Raw genomic sequence first — 6089 nt, 5'->3', positions numbered from 1 at the left:
AGTCAGTAGTTCCCCACAGGAGTTCTGAAACCTTCCCCTTGCTAGAGAGGCATGAGGAGTGATTCATCTTCTCTATGGAAAAAGAGGGGATTTGCCCTCTGGTCTGACTTCTTTAGTGCATGAAAGAGTAAAGACAAGCCCTTGCAAGTCTCATTTCTCTAAGCATCCTTGTCCTGGTACAGCGCCAACATGCAGTTCATCCCAGTGGGGTCTGTGTCCCAGCAGAGATGGAACGGACCACCTGCGCCTGTGGGCATCCAGCAGCACATGCGTAACAATCGCTTTTATTCAAAACGAGTACTGAAAATTTAACTCACTCTATCCAGGCATTGGTGGCTCCATAACCTGTCTCTATTTCAAGAGTCTGTTTTAGATATTTTATCTCTGTTACAGTAACTAGTCTAGGGTCATTTTGGGGAAGCTCTGGCTTAGTATTTCCCTCAGGATTGGGGGTGGCCACTATGGGTGAAGGCTTGCCTTTAAGACCAAATCTTCCCACAGGATATACTCCAATGATATCCGCACCGAGTCCATCTTGAGGTTTATGTATAGTTAATAAAAGGGGTTTACACTGTCTATTCTGGCAATTGTCAGGAGGAATTCCTTTAGCTAAGCGGAGCTTTTTTTTTTTTTAAAGATTTTTCTACTGCATGAGGGGCTGTCCACCCTTGAAACTGGGTAGTCTACCAAACACTGCTCTACCTTGGACATGGGGCCTACTTGCCTTTTTTTATTCTATTAAGATTTGTCCATCCAGGACAGAGATACTTATTATCTCCAGAAAGCTGTCTTTGGTCATTTAGGTCACCACAAGAATCAAACCTAATGGTTTGGGGGCTTGATGTTTTAGTGATATTGATGACTAGTTTGACAGGATAACCAGGAGTTCCTTCCCATCTTAGGGCTCTCTGCAACTTGCCTGTGAAATAGTTAGGATGAAAGTTAACATTTTAGGTTCTTTTTAGTTTCAGCCTTAAGGGTTGGTTAGCCACCTGGGACACCTGCCAAGTCTGTTTTGTCCCCAGATCCCCCAGTCAGCTTCTTTGGTGTAAGGAGTCCAACCCTTTCCAGCCGCCGTCTCCGCGGTCAGGAGCACTTGGGCGGGGCCTTCCCAGCTGGGCTGGAGTGGGTCTTCTTTCCAGGATTTTACTAACACCAGGTCTCCAGGCTGGAAGCAGTGAGCGAGAACTTGAGTCGGGGAGTCTGGGTTAGGAGTCTTTTCAGCTTGAGAGAAGATAAGTTAGAAGACATGGCCAGCACATACTCTCTTAAAACTTGATCTTAGTAATTCTTTGGCACGTTATGCAGCTCTTACAAACCTTTTTAGCAATGGTGTAAATGCTAATACACCCGTAAACCTTTAGCAAAGCATCACACATCGCCTGAGGACCCCAATGGCTCCCCCTGTGTAACATGTTCATCAGCTCTCTCATAATAGGCCGGTCCATCATTTCTCTCCCATCTGGTAAGGTCCACTGCCCTTTCTCATCTCGAGATGCCCCCACCTCTTGTAGCTTCTTAATCTCCTTCTTGGAAAACTTTGGGATCAATGAGATTTTAGGGATATTTGGAGTGAGGTTCAAAAATCTAATTTTATCCTCAGATGCAGCTTCTTTAGCAGCTACATCAGCAATTCTATTATCCGTAGCTTCATAAATAAGAACTTCCTTTCTGGTGACTGTTTACATGCGTTATAGAAATCTCAGCTGGAAGTACAAGATTTTCTAGAACCTCTTTAATTGATTTCCCATGAATCAATTCTTGTCCTTTACTATTTATAAGACCTCTTTCTGTTCAAATTTTTCCAAAGGTATGGACTACTCTGAAGGCATGTTTGTGTAAATGGTGCCTTCCTTATCTGAAAGTAGTTTTAAGGCCTGATCAAGAGCAAACAATTTACAGGTTTGAGCTGACCAATGATTGGGTAATCTCCCCTTTTTGCAGATGGATAACTGGTCTCTATCAATGATGGCATAGCCATTATGTCGTTTGCCCTCTTTCATCCAGGAAGACCCATCTATAAAGTTTCACACCCCCACCTAGAGGAGTTTTCCTTTAATCAGGCCTGACTGTAGTCTGATACTCTATGAGGTCTATGCAACTATGGCTCAATTCTGCTTGACCTTCAGCCTCCCCTGCCCATAGGAAGCTGGTCGGATTGAGACAGGTGTTTGTGGTTAAGATCAGGTCATCTTTTTCAAGTAAACTTGATTCATACTTAAAAATTTGAGAATCTATTAGCCAGTGCCCAGCCCTCTAATTAAGTAAGCATGACCCGAGCCTGGTGAGGAGTACTGATTGTAAGGGTTCTTCTAAGTTAATTTCCTGCTCTCTTCCACCATTAAGGTCATGGCTGCGATGGCCTGAATGCATTCAGTCCATCCTCAAGAGACAGGGTCCAATACTTTAGACCTAAAGGCTATTGGTTGTTTCTTTTCTCCCAGGCTTGGGTCAAAACTCCTACAGGGACCCTTGTTCAACAGTAATAAACTAGTGAAATGGCTTCTCTAAAGATGGGAGTGCCAGGACTGGGGTGGTGACTAAGGATTGCTTTCAATTCCTCTAGAATTTGCAGTTCCGCTGGGTCCATTGGAGAGGGTCTGGCTCACCCTCTAACAATTTGAAATACAAGCCTCTAGCCTCTCTTCTAACACTTTTTGAGCTTCTCTCAGTAATTCTTCTATAGGTTTCTCATTCCAACAATCTAAATTCTGTAATTTCTTAGCAATATTTGGCCAAATCTAGGTCACAAAATTGACTTTTAAATGACCCTGTCCTACCTGAGCTTCTGGGTTGTCCTGAATACTTTCTCATCTGGTCCCTGAGTCTCTATGAAAATGCAGTTGGGGTCTCTTCCTTTTCCCATTGGACTTCAATCACCTTAGAAACATTTTGAGATCTTGGGGCCAATTCCCTAATTCCCTTTAAAATTAGCCCTCAAAGATCCTGCATTTTAATTCTGTCTCCTAGATTATTATCCCATCTTGGATCTACATTTGGGAACTTTTGTTCTGCTGACTGGACGCCCTGGCCCGGTAGGTGTTTTTGTTCCGAAATGGACACAGCAGCCCTCCTGATATCCCCCCTCACCACCAGGGAATGGGATATTCATGATGGACATCAGTTCAACCTAAATATATATATTAGGTCCCAGGAATTGATCTAGTGGGTCCACCAGGCCAAGGGGATCTTCTAGCAATGCTTAAAACTTCTCACCTCAGTACCCGTGAGGGGAGCATTAACAAATTTCCCCTTGTCCTACGGGGACCTCTCTCAGTGGAACCGTCTTGGGAACACTGGTGGATTCCCCAGAAGGCAAGGGAAACTCTAAGTCCTTCTTACATTGTTAAGTCCAGGCAGAGGAAATCTTGGGGCAAAATACCTCTAAAATGAAGTCAAAGGGAGAAATAAAGTTTAAAATCTATTTACTACTCACAAGCTGCAGTCTGGGGCCATTTCTCTCTTTCAGGCACCAGCATCAGCCAAAAACTGGCCCTCCCCCTCACCTCTCAGGTACAGAATAGCCCTCCATTGCCCAGGTAATTACCCATTGATATGGAGATGAACTTCTTTCTACCGGAGGAAAGCTGCAAATGCACTAAAGCCATACTTTGTTCCACCTCTGAACGTCTGTTGATGTGCAGATATGCTAAAGCCAGGTGAGACATTCTGGAGATGTTCCAATTTTACCCACAGTGCGGGAGATATGAGTTTGGTGGAAAGAGAAAAAGGCCAGGAAAGTCCACTAAAAAGACCCAGAGTTAATTAATTAAAGCTCAAAAAGACAGAAGCAACTTGGCCTGGAATGTTTGAATATTCTTCAGATAAAGGAGAGGGTACCTCAGCATAGCCTGTCCTTATTATGTTAATCATACAGGCCCAGCCTCTTTTTTTTTTTTAACTTTACCTATATGCTATTTTTTTTTCTTTCTGACCCCAAATAGTCTGCAACCCTGGAAATCAATTTAACATGCAGCCGCAGCCATAAACAACATAGTAAAAGGCAGGAAGGATTTCATCCCAAAGATTGCATTTTAATACCCAGGAAGTCAAGAAGCAAGATTCTCAACTTACTCATTAGCAAACAGACAATAACTCTGCCCCCCTTTGGAAGAAGGGCAGCCAGTCCTGATATGCTCCCAAACCAGGAAGCTGCCATCCTGGGAGGGGACTAAAAGCGGTAAATTTCTTGTGATAAGCTAATTTTGCAGAATTACCCAGAGGACTGATAAGAAATACTATGTCTCATCAAAGATACTTGAGACCACTTAACAAGTCTACACCCTAGGTGCCAGCCACACTCCTAAAGAATCCTTAAAAAGGGAACCCCCAACCCCTGGGGCGCTCATCTCTCCAAGGCCCAGCACCCTCAAAGTGCGCAAACTTTTAACTTAAAACTTTCTCTCTCCAACCTCCCAGGGTGCCCCTCCCTCTTGAGGCAGCCTCACTTTCTCCCCCAGCAACTCCAAGACTCTCGCTCCATCTCACCACCGTGTCCCCGCCTCTCACTCTCCACTGTGGCTACAGCAGGGAAAGGGACCGAGGAAAACACACAACGCTCTCTCAACACCAGGGCTTGTCCTGGGAGATCTCTTGTATTTCCTCCTCCCTAGTTTTCCCTTCTCTGGTGTTGAGGGGAAATAGGAGATGTGCCCTTGGTAACCAAAAGATTCCTCAGGTGAACTGGAGGCTTTATTACCATCAAAAAATAACTCAAACCTGGCAAAGCCAGTTTTCATCTAATCTAACTTTAATCCAGACAAAACAGCACAATTTGATCATCTTCTGTTTGTCCTTAACCGGTACAGGAGGCGTCCCCCCAGTACCATAACCTTCACCCCAGCAGGCTATCTGGGGGGAATTCCAAGGGAACTCATCTGGTTCCCTTTCTCTGCTTCCCTAGGCTTAGAATTTGTATTTCCCATCCTTCAAGAGGTCCCTGTGTCTGAGTTCCCTGTGTACTCAACCCCCCATAATGGAAGTTTCTTGCACACACCCCGAGATTACACATCTCAGCCACACACACTCGACTTCTGAAAAATGCCCAACCACCAAGGCAGTACTTATAGCCCAATTTTTCTACCTTGGCTAGTGCACGAGGTTGCCTGGTTGCCACGGTGCCTGCATTTTCTCCCCTGCGTCGGTCACGCTGTCTCCACACAACACTCTCAGGTCTCCCCTCGGCTTCCGTGCAAAGGTGAGATGCCCAGACACAGTGGGCCGCCCAAAGCCGGGCGGGACGCGTCTTCCCACTCCGCTTGGGCCCCCACCTCGCACAGGCAAGAGGATCCCAGACGAGCCCCCAAATTGTGAGAAACACATTCACAGGTCCAAATTCAAAAAGTGGACATAGAGACAAAGAGAACAGCGGAGCGAGGCTTTAATAACGGTCTTGCAAGATCGGGTGTCTGGTGGGCAGGCACACCTGGGGAATTTAGCGCCAATAATTTATCTCTTAGTACACGAGTCCCTCCCCTGGTTCCTCATTGGCTGAGTACTACAGGGTTCACAGTCTTCCCCGGACGTCGCCTAAGCCCCGTTATGTCTTTCCTTTACATTTGTCTTATTCTTATTATTGGTAGGTTTAAAAAACTCAAACAGGTATAGCTAGGCCCTTATCAATTCCCCCACCCCCACTCTCAGCTCGAGCAGCGTCCACTACGTGGCCCTTTGTTAATACCTTACTGTTAAAATGTTTAAACATCTTAGTGGGAATAAATCACATTTAGGTTTTACACTCTTTCCTAACACTTTCCCTGTAGGACTCTTGTGAGCATCAAAAGAGATCACGTATGTGAGACTTAATTCGATTATTAAGGACCTTTAATTCTTTCTTTTTTTTATTAAGGTATCATTGGTATACAATCTTAAGAAGATTTTACATGAGCAACATTGTGGTTACTACATTTCCCCCTATTATCAAGTCCCCACCACATACCCCATTACAGTCACTAGGACCTTTAATTCTTAAGTTTTCATTGGTATCGCCTGAACCACCTGGGCCCCTATAAAAAAGTTTAGGATCCTTGAAAATGTGAACGAAGTTGTGTGTGGTGTGGTCAAAAGTAGCTTGGCAAAGGAGAAATCTT

This window comes from Manis javanica, chromosome 4, assembly GCF_040802235.1.
Source record: "Manis javanica isolate MJ-LG chromosome 4, MJ_LKY, whole genome shotgun sequence".
Classification (NCBI taxonomy): domain Eukaryota; kingdom Metazoa; phylum Chordata; class Mammalia; order Pholidota; family Manidae; genus Manis; species Manis javanica.
The sequence above is the reverse complement of the archived record's forward strand: the minus strand, read 5'-3'. Positions refer to the sequence as shown.